This window comes from Hibiscus syriacus, unplaced genomic scaffold, assembly GCF_006381635.1.
Source record: "Hibiscus syriacus cultivar Baekdansim isolate YM2019G1 unplaced genomic scaffold, ASM638163v2 tig00111131_pilon, whole genome shotgun sequence".
Classification (NCBI taxonomy): Eukaryota; Viridiplantae; Streptophyta; class Magnoliopsida; order Malvales; family Malvaceae; genus Hibiscus; species Hibiscus syriacus.
In genome coordinates this window covers 1,009,130-1,031,773 of record NW_024062991.1, presented here as the reverse complement: position 1 = coordinate 1,031,773, position 22,644 = coordinate 1,009,130, and the positions used below count along the sequence as shown (strand labels likewise).

General features: G+C 36.9%; 1 pseudogene; it reads left to right on the top strand.

Moving 5' to 3' along the window:
• The first annotated feature begins 4,455 nt into the window (after positions 1 to 4,455).
• On the top strand, positions 4,456 to 22,053 carry LOC120154477 (annotated as a pseudogene).
• Positions 22,054 to 22,644: the final 591 nt, after the last annotated feature.

Genomic DNA, 22,644 nt, shown 5'->3' with positions numbered 1-22,644 from the left:
ATATTCTTTCACTATGTTCGTTCTCAAAATGCCAATCCAACTCGGCATTTTCATTCATCTCAGCAATCTCCTTATGTCACGGCATTTCTTTTCCTCTTTTCCTTGCTCTCAATTCCTGCACATCATTAGACAAACACCTTTCCCATAAGGCAGCACCGCTTTAAAAATAAAATGTCACGGCAAATCGAATTCCACCACATGCAACTATATGCTCCTAAATATCAAAATAGTCCTAAATGAGCTCTTAGACATTCAATAAGTCCTAAATTGTGACCTTTTTACGGAGTTATAACACCCCCAAACTTAAGCTATTGCTTGTCCTCAAATAATGGATAGTATTAAGCAAAACAAAAATACCATGGCAAGTTCAGAAGCATAATAGTTATATGGAATAAAATTTCAACCCTCAACATTTGGCTTCAACATGCTAGACTAGTTTGAGAAATCAAGCATGTCCCCTAGGGCAAGATTCTTTTGTGGGTGCATGCATGTTTGTATCCAGTCCATGCTTAACAAACCTAAAAATTTTCTAAGCAAACTTTTTTAAATTGCCATGACATTTACAAATGTTTACTCCTACCTTGTTTTCTTTTCTTTCATTAATTCTGCTACGAGGGGAGTCACCCATCACTCTACTATCCCACACTCTAGGTGAAAATGAGTATACCTTCCACCCCGAGCTAGTCAGGTAGAGTCATCCCGTGACTACTTTCATTCACTAAGATGCCATGGCATAGCGGAGTGTCCCTCTACAGATATGCGAGGCATTTATTTATAGCTTCACTTATTCATTTGATTTTTTTTTTGTGGGGTTTTCATCATTCAAAGTTTTATGCCACAACATTTAAGAATTCTTATAAAAAAATTATAAGTTTCTTAAGCATGGAAAATATACAATCGTGTATTCAAGGGTTTCAAAGAAGCAAGTCCTAGAGTTGGTTCTATCATCCTCAACCAGTCATGTACATTCTATACTAGCCATAAAAAATTCATCATCATCGGACATCCTTAAATAATTCCATAAAACTATTTAAACACTTACTAATGTCATGGAATATTTATTTTACTAATATTATCATGCAATGTGTTAGAACCCTACTTCCCCCAAACTTGAGAGAAGCATTGTCCTCAATGCTTACTAAAACTAAGGAAAATGAAACTACATGCTATGAATGCAATGCAATGCAAGGTACCTCGACTTCATACGTGTGGTGGTACGGCGGTTGCACGACGGGTACGCTTTCTTAGTTTTGCGGGGTTGGAGTGTTCGAAGTCAGAAGCTGGTGCAGCCAGAGAAGTACTGGGACCTTTTGGGACGGTTAAGAGCTGGTGCATCTGGTTTTGCCCTGGCATGTGGAGTTGCAACAGCGCTAGACGTAGTTGCCTCCTTCTCCTTTCCTTTGGCTTCCTTCAAACCCAATAACATAGGGATTTTGACCTTGTTAATACCCACAATGCCATGTAAAATATCGTCAAACTGTTCTTCAGACACCTTCTTTTTACGGTATAAAGTCGTGATGAGATTCGAAAATACCATGGCACTTGCAGGCTGCTTCAGTCATAAGTGAGCTTACTCCACAATGATTTTCCCTACGTCAATGGGACGCCAAAAATAATTAAATGCAAGAGAAGTATCCGCTGACAGGAAATTGTGGTATTGTGGGAAGTAGGAAGAAGCTTGTGCTTTATAAAGTGATTCCACAACTTGACTTGCGGAAATAGCCTCTCTTGGTCCACCATCCTGCAGCTCAGTTGCTGGCCATTCCATTGGGTGTCGGGAAGACAAAGGTCTTCCAGAATACCTTGGTATGTTTCATTATCTGCTTCTTGCGTGAAAGTGGTATAGCAGTCTTCAACAGCCTGCAGTTTAAAATAGAGATTAATAGCAAGGCAGTAAATTGAATGAAAATGCCACGAACTACAATGGCATGTTGGTTCGACTCGTGATGTTGGTGTAGAATTCCTTCACCAACGATGCGTTTACGTTAGCACTTGGCAAATTTTTGCCACTTGCGCATTTTGACGTCGTCGAGTACATCACTGCCTAAGTCGGCATCCTCGTCCTCGGAGAAAAAAATCCCAACTCGAAGAATACTCATTGGTTCTTGATGTTTTGGAACCGATCGCGGCTTCATCCACAAAGCAGGGTGGGGAGGCAACAACGGAGGTGGATGGACGGGATCACCCCATGGTCAAAGTAGAAAGCAAAGAAATAGTGAGAAAGCTTTAAGCTTTGCGTGGCTATGGAGGTGTCAGTGCAAAGGATGAAAGAAGAAGATGAAAGAATGTAAAGTAAAAAAAATAAAGTGAAAAGTGGGGTAGATAAGAACAAAATAAAGATTTTGGGGGGAATATTTAAGGAGATGGTGGGGTATGGGGGAAAAGATAAAGGAAAAGTGAAAAAAATAACCCTAAAGTGAAAGTAAAAATTAAAAAAGGTGAATAATTTTCCATCCTTTTTCTTTTCTCTTTCCTTGTTGTCGCCCAATTTTGTTGGTTTACTTGTTTTCACCGTACACCGTACGTGCTAGCTACGTGGGATAATTCTTGCAACAAAAATAAAATAGAAACAATTACTTAAAAAGAAGATATAATAAAATAATAGCAAGATAAAATTATTTATGCACAGGAGTAAATTTAAATGTCACGGCATCCTCAAGATGCTTGGCCAGTATCGACATCGTGCAAAAGAAGTGCAGACTTGTCACGCATGGGTAAGACTCTTGGTAAGCCTTCAGGCGCTGGCCATTGACTTTAAAGATGAACCCATCATCCATGTTCTTGATATCCACAGCTCCATAAGGGTAAACATGGTGGACTTCAAATGGTCCCGACCATCGTGACTTCAGTTTGCCATGGAAGAGTTTGAGCCTAGAGTTAAATAAGAGCACTTGTTGGACAACATGAAAATGTGTGGCAAAAGCATTTTGTCATGCCACTTCTTGGTTTTTTATTTATAGAGCTTGGCATTTTCATACGCTTGTACTTGAAACTCTTCCATTTCGTTCAGATCGAGCAACATTTTCTCCCTAGCTAGTTGTGCGTCGAAGTTCAGCTTCTTGATTGCCCAGTATGCTTTATTTCTAACTCTACTGGAAAGTGGTAGGCTTTTCATATACCATCTTGAAAGGCGACATTCCCAGAGGTGTTTTGAATGTCGTTCGGTAGGCCTAGAGCGTTCGTCTAGTTTTGAGGACCAGTCTTTCCTTCTAGGGTTCACCATCTTCTCGAGGATTTGCTGGATTTCTCGATTGGACACTTCAGCTTGCCCATTTGTTTGTGGGTGATATCTCGTGGAAATTTTATGTCACACTCCATATTTTTGTAATGCCTTGGCAATTAACTTGTTATCAAAGTGGGTGCCCTCGTCACTGATGATGGCTTTTAATACTCCAAATCGAGTAAAAATGTTATTGTGAAGGAACTTGAGCACCGTCTTAGAGTCATTCCCCGGTGTGGCAATCGCTTCAACCCACTTAGAGACATAGTCCACCGCAAGCAAAATATATGTCTCCAAAAGAAGATGGAAACAGTCCCATGAAATCAATGCCCCAAACGTCAAAGAGCACTATCTCCAAATATTTTGCAGCATTTCGTTTCGTCTGGAAATGTTTCCAGTGCGCTAGCATCTGCCGCATGCTTTGAAAAACTTGTGGGCATCCTTAAACAGTGATGGACAATAGAAACCTGATTGGAGGACCTTTGCACCAGTCCTCGCACCTCCAAAATGCCCTCTACAGGGTGTTGTGTGGCAATGGTGTAGGATGTCTCGTTGCTCATCTTCAGGGACACATCGTCGAATCATTTGATCGGTGTATTGTTTAAACAAGTACGGCTCGTCCCGAAAATAGAACTTGGCCTCATTATAGAACTTCTTCTTACTCTGACTATTCAATTCATAAGGAAAAACACCACTAACAAGAAAATTAACAAGGTCAGCGTATCATGGGATTGCTGTGGCATATAAAATTTTCTCATCAGGGAATTCTTCTTTAATATAAAAAAATGTCATGGCATTCTGAAATGTTTTCTAGCCTAGATAAATGATCTGTAACCTGGTTCTCAGTACATTTCCTATCAATTAGCTCTAAGTCGAACTCATACAGTAGTAATATCCACCTAATCAGTCTAGGCTTGGCATCTTTCTTGTTCACTAAGTATTTTATGGCTAAGTGATCGATGTGAACTATGACTTTGGTGCCTATCAAGTATGGCATAAACTTGTCAAATGCAAATACTACGGCAAGTAATTCTTTCTGAGTGGTAGTATAGTTCAATTGTGCCTCGTTCAACGTACGGCTAACATAATATATAACATGAAAGATTTTACCTCTACTTTGTCCAAGCATAGCTCCACGGCAAAATCACTTGCATTATACATCAATTTGAACGGTGATGTCCAGTCTGGGGGAACCACAATTGGTGCAGAGATAAGTCTTCGCTTTAACTCATTGAATGCGCCATGGCATTTCTGATCAAACTCGAACGCTGGTTATGTTGAAGCAGGGTGGACAAGGGATTGGATATCGTGGAGAAGTCCTTGATGAATCATCTATAAAACCCAGTATGTCCAAGGAAACTCCAAATTCCCTTAACAAAGTTGGTGGGGGTAGCTTCTCGATCACCTCGATCTTGGCTTTGTCCACCTCAATGCCCTTTGCAAAAATTTTATGGCCTAGAACAATGACTTCGGTCACCATGAAGTGGCATTTTCCCAGTTCAGCATGAGGTCAACCTCCACGCAATGCTTGAGTAACTTTGCCAAATTGCCGAGGCATTTTTGAAAGTCATCGTCGGAAACAAAAAAATCATCCATAAAAAGTTCTAGAAAATCCTCTCCATGTCTGAAAATGTGGCTTGCATACAGCGCTAAAAAGTTACCGGGGCATTACAGAGTCCAAAAGTCATTATTCAAAAAGCATAAGTGCTATAGGGACACGTGAATGTTATCTTCTCTTGGTCCTCTGGTGCGATGGCAATTTGATTATACCCCGAGTATCCATCCAAGAAACAATAATATGCCTTGCCAGTAAGTCGATCTAGTATTTGATCGATGAATGGCAAAGGGAAATAATCCTTCTTGGTGGCCTTATTGAGCTTGTGATAGTCCATGCAGATTCACCACCCGGTAACAGTGTTTTGGTAGCAACCCATTATCTTTACTTGTCACCACGGTCGTGCCTCCCTTCTTTGGCACACATTGAACGAGACTCACCCAAGAACTATCAGAAATGGGGTAAATCACTCCAACGTCAAGCCATTTGAGAATCTATTTCATCACAACTTGCTTCATGATTGGTTTAATCTTCGCTGCGGCTCTATGGATTTGCCATGACATTCTTCCAGCATGATTTTGTACATGCAGATTGTTGGACTTATTCCCTTCAAATCTTCCATCTCCATCCTAACGCTTTCTTATGTTATGATAAAACACTTAGCAAACTATTCTTGGTTAGGAGTAAGGACAGAGGAAATAATCACATGTAAAGTTTCGTTACTACCCAGATAAGTATATTTAAGATATTCTTCAGCTCTAGGGTAGGAGCATGCTGTAATGAGGGCTTGGGAGGAACAAATTCTTCAAAATTCAAAGGTTTAAAATGCGTACCTGGGCTAGCTTTGAGGAAGCTAGCCTTTTGTTCCTCAGACGAAATATCATTAGGCTCTTCGACCTTTAAGTTTTCCAGTAGGCTCTCATTAGTATCCAACTGAATGAAATTGTCATGGCAAAATTGTTCTACTTATCTTGTTATTATGTATCCACATCTAAAATGCTCTGGCATTCTTCAGAATCATCCATGTATTTGAGAGATTGGAAGACATTCACAGTGACACATTGATCGGCCACTCTCATGGTTAGCTCGCCCTCTCGTAGTCGATGAGAATACGACCAGTAGTAGGAAGGGTCTCCCCGAGATTATGGGTGTTGTGGCATCGACCTCACAGTCCAGAATCAGAAAATCGACTGGAAAAACAAATTTGTCAACCCGCATAATGACATCTTCGATTCGCCCTTTAGGACGAACATGTGATCGATCGGCTAATTGCAAAATGACAGAGGTGGGTCTTGCATTTCCTATCCCAGGCTTCACGAAAATTGACTTAGGCATCAAGTTCACGCTTGAGCCAAGGTCACATAGTGCCTTCCCAACAAATTTGTCTCCTATCGAACATGGAATGATGAAACTGCCCGAATCATATCTCTTTGGTGGTAGCTTGCTTAAAGAAGAGCAAAATTCTTTTGCTGTGGCAATTGTCTCATACTATTCAGCCTTTCTTTTCTTGGTAACATTCTCTTTAAGGAATTTAGCATATGTCGGTATTTGTTCCATAGCCTTCAGAAAATGAACATTGATTTGAAGTTGACTCAAAATGTCAACAAACTTTATGAATTAAATATCCTCGTTATGTTTCTTCAGTCTTTGCGGAAAAGAGGTTGGGGTCTAACTTCCTGTACTAACGGGGTGGGAACAAAATTTATCCTAGAATTTTTGTTTGTTCCCTCAGTCACTTTACTCGATGAACCCTCATCCTTATCCTCTTCTACTGGTGCTTCTTCCAGTACTTCTTGATCAGCTTACACGGTCACAGGGGGTGAACTATCCTTCGGTCTTCCCCTAAACTTGTCTTCAACATTAATTTGTGTACCACTTCGGAGAGTTAGCACACTGCATTGCTCTTTGCCATAAGGTTTGGTGACTTCAGTGTCACTCGGCAGATGTCCTGGTCATTGTTCTTGTAATGCCGCGATAATTTGACCAACCTAACTCTCCAACGCCCTCAGCGACGAACTGTGGCTCTGAAGCAAGGCTCCTTGATTTTTGATGGATGTCGTATGGTCTTGCAGCATTGTCTCATTGTTGCTACGAACTCTTGCATTATGGTCTCCAAAGAACTGGTGTTAGATGAAGATGGCCCTCCCTTGTTAGAATTATTCCATGGCATATTTGATTGAAAACCCTGGGAGTCATTGAAATTATGCTGCAGAGTTGGTTGATGAGTATTATTGGTTCCTTGATTTCCCCATGAAAAGTTTGGATGTTGATGCCATCCAGGATTGTTGGTGTTAAAATAGGGGTTGTTGTTACCTCAGTTAAAGTTGCCTACATAATTGATGGATTCTTGATTGGTCGGGCATTCACTCTTATTATGATTGTCATGACATAATAAACATGTTGAATGGGATGCCTTTACTTCTCTCACCTCACTTGGTCTTTGCAAATTCTTCAACATATTGGTGATAGCAGCAAATTGGGCAGACACCGTATCCTTAGAATCTAGCTCGAAAGCTCCATGTGATTTGCGCCCAAGTCCAAGCCTTGTGGATGAAAATTGATAATCGTTGGTGGCAATCCTATCCAGAATGTCAAATGCCTCTTCTGGTGATTTGTCAAGTAATGTCTCATTTGCTGAGGCATCTAGCATCATCCTCATGGGTGCATTTACTCTATTATAGAACATCAACACTTGTGTCAATCTTGAAAACCATGATTCAACATTTGCAAAGCAATCATTTGTAAGGATCCCAGCACTTATACATCGATTCGTCATCAGCCTGACGAAAAGAAGTGATGTCATTCCTCAGTTGGGTGTTCATGTTCGGAAAATTATACCGCATCAAAATTTTTTGCATAGATCAATCCACGACTCTATTGAACCCGTTGGAACACCACTCAACCAAGCCCTTGCTAGGTCACACAGAGAATATGGAAATAGCTTTAACTTCAAAACATCTTTGTGCACTCCTTGTTGACAAAAAGAATCACACACCTCCAAGAAGTTACGAATATGCTATCTGGCATATTCATTTAGCATGCCCCCTAATTGCCCTATGGAATTTAGCATATTTAACATGACAAGTTTGAGCTCGAAGTGGGCTGCCTGAATTTCTGGTGCCACAATTCCAAGATTTAAGTCATCTAAGATTGAGTTTAAGTTATCATGAATGGCACGAGGTCTGGATGTATTCCCAGCATTTAGATTTGCCTCGGCATTCTGATCTTCCTCATGACCAATACCTTGATTTTCGATTTGATACATATTTGCGTGTTGAGCACGTCTTCTTCTCCTAAAGAGCCTCTCAATCTCAGGTTCAACCGATTCCAATGGCTCGTCAGGATGTCCTTTGGTCATACACCAGGAAAAACCTAAAAAAAGATAAGGAAAATAAAAAGTAAAACTATATATAAAAGAAAAATAAACAAGTAAAATTAAAATGCTATGACAAAACAATTTAACTTCCAGTTGCCAATCCCCGACAACGGCACCAAAAACTTGTTCGCGCTGTGTGAGTACTATAAATGAGTGCGGATATATGTGCAAGTATACACAATCGAATAAGTAATACAGTGATAAGTGAGTATCGTCTCAACAAGGATTGGAAGAAATTTAACAAGTTTGTCAAAGCGCTTTACTCTGTCACCTTAAGTAAAGTTAGTGATGGTATGTACAAATGATAATGTTGTGGCAAAATGAAATGGATGTTGTGGAAATATAATGGTTGTTGTATGGTAGAAAATGAATATGTCGCAGCAAAGTGGATGGAAATGTCGCGGCAAATTGAATTATGTTGAGTGCAAACAAATGGAAATTCAAGGCAAAATTAAATGTAAATATATGATTTAATTGATAGGACTTTGTATTTCTCACACGACAAGCTACCATGGGAATTAGTGATAGGAGTCACTTAGGAAAACCTAAGTCTACTTATCAGAATAATCTTCCTTCTATGCCTTGTCCGCTCGACAGAGTCTACTAAGGTGCCCTATGTTATCTATAGTAAGGGACTCGACAGATTGAAGATGCCTTGGAAAATCGGTTGGCGTAAACCCTTGCAATGATCCTATTGGTACAGATAACAGGATATGTCTCGGCAATACCTTTTTGCAGCAACATTAACATCTAACCTATCGTTCATGCACAACTCTTTTTATTCGAATAAAATCCTAGCCTTATCTCTAAGGTGGATTATGCCTAGTTACTATCTAGAATCCCTTACTTATGTGGTTCCTCCCTAGTTTTTCTCGAACACTAAGGATGTTCTACTTAGATATTCTCTCAAACCCTAAGTAAGCTCTTAAGAATGACTACTCTCGTAGCTCCTACAACCTTAAGGCACTAAGATTTATAAACAAAACAGATTATAGCATAGAAAAACAACCATTCATTGAAATAAAACTTAAATATCCAAAATGAACTCCCACCAAATAGGATTAGTTCATGGTAGGGTTCGAAAAACAAGCACAAAGCAAGTTTATATGTTCCTTACAACCCAAATGATAAAATATAAAAGCAAAGAACAAAGGGAAGGAGGAAAAGCCTTCGACGTGCACTGCCGGAGCTTCCCTCGGCCACCACGAACTGCCCCCAACAAACTAGATCCTCTCGGACGTCTAGAACGCCACTCCCTCAAGCTTGTCACGGAGAAATGCAACGACAAGTAGAATTGACAGAGAAAAGTGAGACCTTCTCTCTCTAACTTTTAATCTCAAAACGGTGTAGAACCAAAGTCTTCTTCATTGTGGCTTCATCATCTATTTATAGGGGAAAATTAACCCTAGGACTTGGTGTTAAAATTCCTAGGATACCCCAAACCATGGTTAAATCACATGGGGATCGGACAGAGCTGTCTATGATCCAACTTGGGTTGCTAGTGAGTACTCGGTATAATCCCGCTGCAGAAGCTCAAGGACAGACAGGATCTGCATAGCAGGCGGCACGGTCAGCAGGATCGGCTGTAGCATCATTGATCCCTCCAGGTGGATCTTCGAGGCAGATTTCTCGGGTAGAGGTCACGTGAAAGTAGGGGACAGTTGGCTTCAAAAATATCTTTTTTTCACTATGTTCGTTCTCAAAATGCCAATCCAACTCGGCATTTTCATTCTCTCAGCAGTCTCCTTATGTCACGGCATTTCCTTTCCTCTTTTCCTTGCTCTCAATTCCTGCACATCATTAGACAAGCACCTTTCCCATAAGGCAGAACCGCTTTAAAAATAAAATTCTACGACAAATCGAATTCCACCACATGCAACTATATGCTCCTAAATGCATCAACATGGTCCTAAATGAGCTCTTAGACATTTAATAACTTAAGTTAAAAGGTCCCAAATTGTGACCTTTTTACGGAGTTATCACTACTCTTTAACATGAAATAATAAGTAAAAGAGTGAGATTTTGGAAGCTCAATAATACATAACTACAAGATGATGCTGAATGACAAGTAGATAAACGACAAACTTAAAAGTTTTCTTATTGATTCAGCATCTACAAGTTTTCGAGATGAACTGAGGTTCCACTAATATTTCTTCAAGTAACAGACAAGAAGCTTGTAGTTCAGAGGAAAAGTTTATAAGACCAGTTTAAGAGATTGAAGCATGCATCTAGTTTGTTCTCTCAAAACCCGAATAAAATGTAATCATTGTTTTAAAACACTAGTAGTTATTTCGTAAAACATGTTTTTTAAAATCATTGTAGTACCCCCATCCGAATACTCCATGTGAAATTCCTCATGACATCATCCATAAGACTTACCCTAAACATCTAGGATCTAGAGTCCAATATGAATGATCATAATAGAAAGGATTTACCAGCTAGCTGAATCTCAGAGACTTCAAAATCCTACCGAATCAATACCCCAATAAAACAATTCCAATAGAACCAGTAATATTAGAAAACAAAAGTTGGGTTTTTATTTAAAATATAGAGTTTCCCTCTAACCGTACACCAAATGCATTACCCCAGAACAGGCATCCATAATGACTTACCCTAGACCCCTAAGATCTAGGAGTCCAATATGAACAATCAGAATAGAAAGATTTATCAGCTAGCTGAACTTCAGAGACTTCAGACACCTACCCACACAATACCCCAATAAAATAGATTAGATAACAGACAGTATATCATAAATCAGGAGTTAATTGTACCTTGTATCAGAAATCAAAAACCAAATATCAGAAACCGTGATTTATATAAATCAGAGAAAACTTTTTATCAATAGAGAACACACTAGAGGATCCATATTTTTTTAATACACTTGAAAATTATCATGAATATAAAATATGAACTTATGTAAAACTGATCGGATCTCAGGATCGAGGTATCTATTAAAAGGGTTCAATTACAAATTAATTTAATCAGGTATTCAGGAATTGATGCTTCATGACCATTTAGATTTCAAGTGTATCAGAAAGGTATTTAGGAACCTTTACATCATAATAAATTTCAGATATAACCAGAGTGATTCCATTATTTAGGCTATCAGGAGTATTTCAGACACTTTGATTTCTAGTGGATTCTTAGCAACTTAATCGAATAAGGTAAAATGATGATTTACGATTTTCAAGATTCATGTCGATTTATCAAGATATCGGGTCAACTTGAACTAAACAAATCCCAACACTGCGATACATGTCAACCACTTGAATCGATACACTTCAAGAATATTCACGCTTTAATACTGACAACACTAGTCAAACTGATCATCTTTAGAACAATTATTGAACGGATCTTGAGGAACTGTACGTATTCTGATGGTATGTGTTTTATTTATGTATTGCAACAGTCTCCAAGATGACTGCATACTTAGGTCGTCTCCATAATCTTTAGGGGTCATTAAAATATTTAAGGCTTCACTGGTACTTTCAAAACTTGTCTACAAACATTTCCTTAAATTGGGTCATTTCAGTACTCGGGGTTATTCTAGTCATTCTCTTTCGATTCAGTCTTATCATATAATTCAACCATTTCTATCCATTCACACATGACTGATACCTTGGTTGGTTTAGTCTTCAGGCGTTTTCTTAAGAACATAACTCTAAGTATGTTTTTCCACTTCAGAGGTAAAAATTGATTATCAAGGGTTATTTTTGTTATTATGGATCTTGATGTCAATTGATTTATTGATTAATCATTGAACTTGAAATTTTCCTTTTTAATGGTCTTCCAATTTCTTATGTGAATTCTTCAAGTGTTATATAGTTTACTAAACTTTTACTGAATCCAGCTCGAGTCCTAAAATAATTAACTATACAAAAATGTCTAATAAAATTCATTCATGCAATAATCAGTATCGACGTGTCCGTAAAGCATGCAAATATTAATAATCTATTACCTCAATTTCTGTGTACATCAATCGATCAAATATCTCCATTCGATAGCCCTTGAACTTTAAGTCCACATCCCATCAAGTCTCGGATACATAGCAAACGAATTTAAGTTAAAAACATAACTTAAATATGAAATTTCGTATCAAATTGGGAGATAAAACATCGAAAAATAGCTTACTGGGTTTGAATTTGGTGAAACGAAATTTGGATTCAGACTCAGGATGTCGTAAAACATAAAATAGGTTTTTTTTTTCCAGAAAAGTCGACTTTTGGTCAAAATTAATGGTCAACAGGTCAAAGTCAACTGTCAACGAGTCAAAGTCAATGGTCAACAGTCGTGTCAACGATCCATGCCAACGGGTTGACTCGGTCTAAGTTAACTCGATCAACCCGGTCTGAGTTAACTAGGTCAATTTGATCTGAGTTTACTAGGTCAACTTGGTCCGAGTTAACTCAGCTTCTGGAAGAATCGGTGGACGGAAAGCCCCACGCGTGGTGGTGGCGCGTGGCGGCAGGTGCGACAAGGACGGGGCAATGACCGATTTACCAGAAAAGCACCAAACACCATAATCAACTCATGTTAACCCCAAAAACCAGCCAAAACATCGATGAAAAATAAAGTATAAAGCAACCAGAGCTTACCCCAACGGCGAACGGAGAAAACAATGGTGAAAAGGGATGATCCCGGTTGGGTTTTGGTAAGAAAGAGGTGAGCAATCCAACAACAACAGCGTTGATGGTAACGGGGGTCGGGATTGATCGTAAATCAATAAAAGTAATGATGGTGAATAGGTTTCTCCGATGAAAGTTCAAAGGCTTATTAGCATCAAATGGTAGCCCTAAACAGAGCGAGGGTAGTCAGGTTTTGCTTAACATGTGACGGTGGTCACGATGGTACCGGTGGTGACGCTCACCAGCGATCGACGAACGAGGACAGAGATGGGTTTCTCACAACTTCTTTCTCCGATATTTGACCGACGATGATCGTTATGGATGCTTTGAGGGTCGGAGCTTGATCAGGAACCACGAGGAACGTCGTGGTGGTGGCAATACAAGCCACTGTCGGCCGGAGGTCGATGAATGGTGACAATTTGATTCAAGATGCTATAAGGTTCAAGGGAAGCTTTTCAGAGGAGCACAAAATGGGAATATGGGTTTTTTAGAATCTATACTAATTGGTTTAATATTAATATTTATTTAAGTCCCTAAATTTCTTTGAAATTTGAAATGGCTCTAAAATTTATAATAAAGTGTCAAAATATTCCCCACATTTAACCGATATAATTATTAACATTAATTCTATAAATTTTGGGTTGTGACAAAGAGACTATATTTTTAATATTTGTGAGTTCAAGAATATAAAAAATATGTATACTTCACATCATAAAATACTCATTAACATTTTTTAACATTATTTTGTGTGCACACAAAAAATAAACATATCAATTTCAATTAAATATTGAAATTTATCCAACATATTAGGTATTTCAGATTATTATTTTTGTACACAAACATTAAATTTCTAACACACTCAACCTTCATTCACTTTGGCATTTCCTTTTCTTGTGAATATTTCTTCCCCTCTTTGGCTAACATGTAAAGAATGCAGAAATTGAAATCTAATGAGGGATGAAACATGAAAGACATGCTTGGGCCTCCTTTATCATATATCTCACTCTAAGTACCATTCCATACATGAAAAATATGAGCTTTTCATGAAGATGATCATGAATTTTACCTATAAAAGTCTCAAGTGTGAAAATTCATTCACAAAGTTAACTCCTTTAACACCAAGTTTCTATATTTGAGAATAGAGGGAAAGATGAAGAGAGAAATAAATGAAAGGAGGGGACAGTTAAGCTTAAATTATCAGTTTGTATTCTCTTTGTCCAACGCTAAATCACCCTTGGGACCACACGTGCGTTGCATTTTTTTAAAAACAATGGGTTAATTGCATCCTAAGTCTTTCAACTCTTACACGTTAATTAAAATATTTTTTAATCGTTTTGAGTGCAAATTCTAATTAGATTAATCTATCATCATTAGAAGAGTTTATTAATAGCTTTCAATTGACTTCAGATAAAAACACGAATTTGAACCTAAATTTTGAGGTGATATGTTTTTTTTTTCTAAATAAAATAAGATTTTTATTAAAAACGTGATACAAAAAGCAAACATCCGAAATCAATAGAAAAATGAATTATTATTATTCCTTTAGATCTTGGTTTTGAGCATTAGAAATATTAGTATATGAGCATTCAATGTTAAATGGTTGAGAGTTATCTTCAAATAAATACTACTTTGTATTTACTTCATATTAATAAAAAAATTAAATTTAATCCTTGAATTCCTCCTTTTCCCACTTTAGTCCCTGATTCTTTTACCACAGTAGTCCTTGAAATTAATTTTCATTTCTTGAGTCATTTCTTTCCTCAACAGTCTTGCTTCAAACAGAGGACCAATGAAAAGATGACATTTGGATTTATTTTTAAAATTTAATTTAATTTAATTTGCAAAATATTAATCATCAAATATTTCTGATTTAAAAACTTCAAAACCACCAAATCCGATCTATTGCGCCATAAATCCTTTAAACACTAAAAACATTTTTTTACCAGAATATAGTATTCTTGACTTAGAAACCCCAGAAATTGCAATGGTAGGTATTTCAAGGAAAAAATACAGTGAACCTAGCTTCTGCTTCTTTTTTCAATGAGTCGAGCCGACACTTCCAAACTTTTTCAATAATTCTTCTGAGTCAGAAACTCGAGTAAATTTCATGTTCTAAAATGAATCTATTATTACATTTTGGGATGGCGGACATGTACAATTTTATAGATTTCGAATCATATTCACATCAATTGGAGCGGGGATGAGTATAAGTTTAGTGAGTAGTGGGCGGATGTGGATATAAAAAGTCATACTCGCCACGAGTAGTGGGCAGATGATGGGTTTGAGACCTTACTCGCCCCGCGTCCGCCTGCCCCACATCCGCCCGTCACCATATAAATTTTGGACAATTATGATTTTAAGTATAATATTAAAGACTATTTTATAAATCTTAAAATTTTATGGGATATGACTTGTAATTTAATCAAATGTTAGGGTATAAACATTTTTAGAATTGAAGATCATTTTTTTATCTCATATGACGGGTAGGTATATATGTACGAGATGGATGGTGGGTATCTAGTTGGGTAATGGGTGTAGAGGTTGATTTGAGAATGTACTCACGTAGGCGAGTGTGAATTTAAAAATTTTGTCCTTCATGAGTGGTGGGTAGGTGAGTATGGAGATGGGGAAGGGATATTCTTATCCGCCCCGCTCGTTTTCCGTCCCTAATTGCATGATGAGATGTTGTCGTACAAGAATGCAACAATGATCTGCTTGTATTATTGAACTGAATTATATTTGGTATACCTCTTTCGGATTTCATCAATGAAATATTTATACATGTCATACTAAATTATACTTTCATTGTCATTTATTTGAAGTTTCTCAAAACATTTAGAATTTTATATCTTTCGATCAACTTTAACTTTAATTCTTGACATGATTAGTGCTGAGATATTCATGTGATCTACTAATAGTTTGGTTTATTAGTTCTATTCATTTATGGATAACTATCATAATAGTAGATCTGACACCAATATTAAGAGATAATATATATGTCTTCATGCATGGTTGGAGAAAGGGGCTCTCCCCTATCGCTCTATGAGCTTCTCACTATTAATTGTTTTCTTCAGCTCATCACCTTGATTCATCTCTTTCATAAAACGACAACTACAATTCTATATCTAAATAAGATGAAATGAATTACTTATAATCATCACAATCTTACATTTCCATCAACAACTTTCAAGTTTCATTGTAATGCAATATTCATTATTATACCAATGTGTTGAAGATAGATATCACACTGCTATGATGTATGAGAAGCTGAGACAATTTGGCTGAAGCATAAATAAATTGACCCAGTGTCAATACCTGTCTTGAGTTTTGTAATAACGAGGGTCATACGTTAGGAGGATTGACTCAACAATTCATTTGTGACAAGTATGGAATCTGAAAGAATAGACAGGCTAGTATTGAGAAATCAATCTAAATTAAGGACAGCCATCGTAAGTGGGTTGGAAGATAAAACCCCTGTTGGAAAAAAGGATTGTCCTGTCTTCTTCTGTAACTGCAATCCACGATATATGGGCTGATCCGCTAGGTTTGTTCTTAACAAATCACATGCAACCCTAAATCCATAGCAATCGTTCCATGGGCTGATCCGCTGGATTTGTTCTTAACGATCACGTGCAACCCTAAATGGCTTGAGATTATGGAGTTCGATCCCTGACCAAAAACATGAAGACAGGGACAGGCAGCTTGTGAAAATTCCTATCCTCGAATACTCAACATGTTTTACGATATCTGACAACCAAGTCTGGTATATGTATATGTTTTATAAACAGAGAACTTTAAATACCTAAATCTTTAAACTTCATTTACAAAAATTCATATATCTTAAATCATTTTTCAATAATTTAAATTGTTAAACAATTTATTTTTAATTTTAGAATTTTTTTTAAAAAGTGTGATTAACTAAATGTGTCTTCATCAAAGTGTCATAGAAAGGGACAGATTTTATGTTAGTAGCGAATTTGAACTTAAATTTTAGGAGGATGAAAATATGTTTTAATAAAAAAATACATAAAAAATCTAAAATATATTAATAAAAAAATACATAATTTTTTTTATTGTTTTGGTTCTCAAGTAGTCTTTTCTTTCCCTTTATAAGTATCACCGCTTCACACATTTCTTTCCTTTTTCTTCTGTTTTCCCTCTATTTGGTTTTCTTTTACCGACCATTTTCCGGCGAAATATTCATTCATTCTTCTCTCTTGGGATTTGCCTGAGATTTCACTTTTCCCACATTATTGCTTCCTTAAATGTTTGTTTTTTCTTTCCTTCTAATTTATATGAAGCTCTGGGTGTTTTGATTTGTTTCTGTGATGTTTTGGCCCAGTATCTATCTGTTTTAAATTGGCTTGATTTAAGATGTTTCTTTTGCCATACGCTTTTTGGTTCTTCTTGCCATGCATCTTAATCTGTTTTTCTTCAATTTTCCCTCTAGTCAAGTATAATTCAGTAATTTTTGTAATGTACATTTCCAACTCCTTATATATTCGTGATGTGCATTTCCAAATCCTTACATACTGATGATTGGTAGTGTCGCAACCGTCTTTCGGGTGGGTCTGAAATTGGGTTTTGACTTGAAAAAAATGTTAGAGCCGCCATCGATCATTTAAAAAACATTATTTAGGTTGATCGGACACCATCTTACCTTATCTGTGTCTTACCATAATATGTAGGATTCGAGAGTCGTTACAGTCAAGGAAGGATTAACACCCTTGTACTACCCTTTCGGTACCAATTAATTTATCGGTTGTCTTAATTGCGAAAAAATAAAATTTAAAAATTCGATTCAATTTACTTACCTTTGATTGGTTGAAAGTATCCCTAAAAGTAAAAAATATTAGATAAGAAATAATAAATAAATATTAACTAAATCAAAGGAAAAATAAAATAAAATAAAAATAAAAATAAATCAAAGGAAAAAAAAATGAAAAAATATTAAATAAATCAAAAGAAATAAATGTTAAATTTTAAAAGTAATAAAATAAAAATAATAAGAAGTAAAAATAATAATAAAAATACTAAAAAAGAAAAAAAATAAATAACTAAAAATTTAAAGAACCAAATTGTAATAAATTGGAATTGATGGGTTGAATTGATACTAAAAATAAGCTGCAAGAGAAAAATAAAAAGTTAGGGGGCCAATTTGCAAACTATAAGAAATGTAAACAGGGATTAAATTGAATAAATTGAAAATTCAGAGACAATTGAAATAGGTGACCAAAATGAATTACAGTTCAAAAGTTGAGGGACGCGGAAAGATTTAACTATCCCCTAATTACACACAGGTCCCTTGGCTATAAATAGCCAAAAAACAAAAAAAAACATCATTTTTAACCAAACAAAAAAAAAATCCTCAACCTCTCTCAAAAGCTCTCCCCTAAGACCATCTGCCGAAGGCTGGCAACCTCCGACGACCTCCTCTGTTGTCCGATCCGTCGCTCTGTCCACCACCTCAGGTGGCCGAAAAATCAAACTTCCCTCAAAGCATCCTCTCAATGTCTCAAAACCGAAGCCAAGGTTTCGGGTTTTACCTTTTCGTCGTTTCTTCGTCGTTTCCCGATGACCGTCAGGTTGATTGTTTCTTTGCGGTTGTGTTGCTTTGGTTGTTTTTTTGTGTTTTTGTGTTTAGTATTTTTCACTCGATGGTTTTATTTGTACCATATACGATTCGTTCCCTTGGTATTTTGATGGCTACGGCGTTTGTGTTGCCCGTTTCTCCGTTGTTGTGTTCTTGTGTTTTTCGATTGCCAGATTTTGTGGGGTATTTATACCCCACCACCGATGCTCGTTATTTCCGCCCTCAACAGGCTGTTCCCGCTATTATCGGGCCGTTCATGCAACCGGTCATCCCGGGATGGTTCAATCCCAGGGATCTCAACCGGTCGTTTCACGTGCTTGGCTCTTAACTTCCCTGACCGTGCGATGCCCTCCTGCTAGCTAGACATGAAACCCTAATCGAGTTAGGGTTGGGTCAGGCCCAAACCCGATTGGGTTTCCTACTGGGCCTTACTGGACTTCGTTTGGACCTAAAAAATAAAAATTAATAATAACTAAAACGATGCCCTCCTGCTAGCTAGACATGAAACCCTAATCGAGTTAGGGTTGGGTCAGGGCGATGCCCTCCTGCTAGCTAGACATGAAACCCTAATCGAGTTAGGGTTGGGTCAGGCCCAAACCCGATTGGGTTTCCTACTGGGCCTTACTGGACTTCGTTTGGACCTAAAAAATAAAAATTAATAATAACTAAAAAAATAATAACTAATAATAATAATAATAATAATAATAAAAGGGGCATAATAATAATAATAATAATAAATAATAATATAATAAGACCCGCCGTGGTCTTTCCTTTGCTATGTTGAAAGCAACATTGGGATAACGTCAGTCGGATAACTCCAAGGGCTTGTCTGTCGAGAAGAGCCCAGTCTTCATTCTTCATGCCCTCTGGTGTTTTCCTGAGAGGGGTTGATATAGATTTTTCTGGTATAGAAAATCTTCATTTGCATCTTCCAAAATCCAAAGTCCGCACCATCGAACTTTTCAATTTTCACCTTCCCTTCGTCTGCAGCCATCGCTCCCACTCGAATCTGACTTTGTTTGGATCGTTTCTGACAATTTTTGCGAACCGCCGTGTATTAGAACACCTCCGTCGACAAACTCGTATCGCCGACCGAATTTCAGTATTCACGAAATTCACTATTCACGTAAATAGTAACCCGAATAGTAACCTCCGCAAAAATTGATAAAATTCACAACCCAAAAGCTCTGATACCAGTTGTTTGGAAATAAACCAAGTACAAGTAATTTCCCTATAACCAGATTAGTGAGAATGCAAAATAAAAGCTGAAAAATAATACCCGAAATTGATAACGGAGTTCAGCCAATTGTGTAACGTCTCCGGACTGCTGCATATTTTTACTAGAGAGAAAATTTACAGGGTTTACAAAACACTCACTACTCACAAGAAAACTCTCTAGTTGGGAGAAAGAAATGATTTTTGTGATGGTTTTGAAGCTAAATGAGCTAGGGTATTTATAGTTGAAAACTTAAGGACTTAATCTGTAAAACCCTAAAGCCTAGGGATTAATTGTGATTATCCCATTATCATTTTTCAACAAACATCTACCAAACTTTGAAAAATTATTTTTCAAAGAAACATTTACCAAACTTTGAAAACTATTTTTAAAGAAACATTTACCAAACTTTGAAAACCATTTTTTCAAAGTTGGTTACCAAACTTGAAAACCATTTTAATAATTTCAACAGTAAAGTTCTCATCAGACAGCAATATTGACATCCTTATTGCATATGTATAAAATCAAGGAGAATTTGAAATATTTTTAATTATTTTTAATGCTTAAAATCTATTACAATCTGTTGAGTTATGATAGTGAAAATTCATCGGATCGTTGCTTGTTGTTTTGTTTCACGTTTGTAAGAGATTTGTACCCAGTGCTTTGGCTTTTCGGATGAATGGAGAGCCTCAGATAGTTAAGAACTTCCTCTTGAAGACTCTACAACTTCAAGGGTGGGAGAAAAAATAGATAGATTCAAGCTAGGAGAAGGTGTAATGCCAGCTAGCTTTAATTATTTTTAATGCTTAAAATCTATTACAATCTGTTGAGTTATGATAGTGAAAATTCATCGGATCGTCTGCTTGTTGTTTTGTTTCACGTTTTTGTAAGAGATTTTGTACCCAGTGCTTTGGCTTTTCGGATGAATGGAGAGCCTCAGATAGTTAAGAACTTCCTCTTGAAGACTCTACAACTTCAAGGGTGGGAGAAAAAATAGATAGATTCAAGCTAGGAGAAGGTGTAATGCCAGCTAGCTTTGAAGTTCTTCATGACCCTGTACGTAAACTGGACACGATCGTTGCAGATTTTGGAGAGAAAGCCATTGGAAGAGTTGCTCCAGTTGACTCTGGATTCTGGTGGATCATTCTGCTCCGTGCATATACAAAATCGACCGGGGATTTGTCTCTAGCTGAGAGACCCGAGTGTCAGAAAGGGATAAGGCTTATACTTATGCTGTGTCTAGCAGAAGGCTTCGATACATTCCCGACACTGCTCTGTGACGACGGATGCTGTATGATCGATCGAAGAATGGTAACCAAACCTTCTACTTGTAATCTTTCTCTCTATTTGTGCATTGGTTCCCTTTCCAGTCTTGTAGTTAATTTTAATGCGAGATATATGCAAAGCATTTGAGAAATTAAAAGTATCAAACACTTATTTTACAGGATGTTTATGGTTATCCTATTGAAATTCAAGCCCTTTTCTATATGGCTTTGCGGTGTGCATTAGTGATGCTGAAGCATGATGGCGAAGGAAAATACTGCATTGAACGAATTGAGAAGCGTGTGCATGCCTTGAATTATCACATGCGTAGTTACTTTTGGCTCGACTTTCAGCAACTAAATGATATTTACAGATAAAACTGAGTATTCTCATACTGCAGTAAATAAGTTTAATGTCATCCATGATATTTACAGATACTTCATCCGGAATGTCAATCCTGCAAGGATGGATTTCCTATGGTTTTGTTTGGGCAACTGTATAGCGATTCTATCTTCGCTTGCAACGCCTGAACAATCAATGGCTATAATGGATCTTATTGAAGCCCGGTGGGATGAGCTTGTTGGAGAAATGCCTTTGAAAATATCTTATCCTGCAATTGAAAGTCATGAATGGAGAATTATCACCGGTTGCGATCCGAAGAACACGAGATGGAGTTATCACAATGGAGGATCTTGGCCAGGTATGACTTTACTTCTCTAATCAAGAAAGGGTCATCTTTGTCTTAACATTTTCTGTGATGTATAACAGTCATGAACTTGATTGATCATTTTATTTGCATAACTAACTATGCTGTAATATTCAATTCTATGATCATAAACCTTCCTTTTTCATCTTGCAATTTTCCACTGTTTGGTATGCAGTGCTTCTGTGGTTTCTAAAGGGTGCTTGCATCAAAACCGGAAGGCCGCAAATCGCAAGACAGGCGATTGATCTTGCCGAGACACGTTTGTTGAAAGACGGCTGGCCGGAATATTACGATGGAGAACTCGGGAGATTCATCGGTAAACAAGCGAGGAAGTGTCAGACATGGTCAATAGCTGGATATTTGGAGGCGAAAATGATGCTAGAGGATCCATCACACTTGGGGATGATATCCTTGGAAGAGGACAAACAAAGGAAGCCATTGATTAAGAGACCATCTTCATGGAATTGCTAAGCACTCGAACTAACAACAAAAAACACCATGAATGCTAATGTTGATACTCATACCAAGATGTTATGTGCTTTACTTAATTACATTAGTTTTAAAAAAAATTAATAACATAGACATTATAACATATTGAAATTATTCGATCAAAATATTTGATTCTAGTTCTATCTCTAGTAGCATTCAAGAAAACACTACAGACATTCGAGAATATTTAACTAACAGTCATATATATGATCGATTATTAAATTATGTGTGGTACTTAATATTATGATCTTTATGACATTTACTTAATACTTAACCCTAGTGGCATTTATGAGATATACAACCAGTAATGATGTGAGATTATCTAAATAATCGAATGAATATACAATATCATTGGTGGTCTATGATCAAAAGTTCTTTTGTTATATTTAATTAACTATCAGACTATAATAAATTTTATAAAGCATAAACACATAGTAATTAGAATACATTCCTACTAATATTAAAATGACTTTATGAGAATTAATTAATAATAAATGTAAACTAAAAATTCCTATTTAATATTTAAGTATACTAAAATTTAAACTTAAGTTTCACAGTGATAAAAATTCAACTTTTATCAACTTAATTTCTAAAATCCATA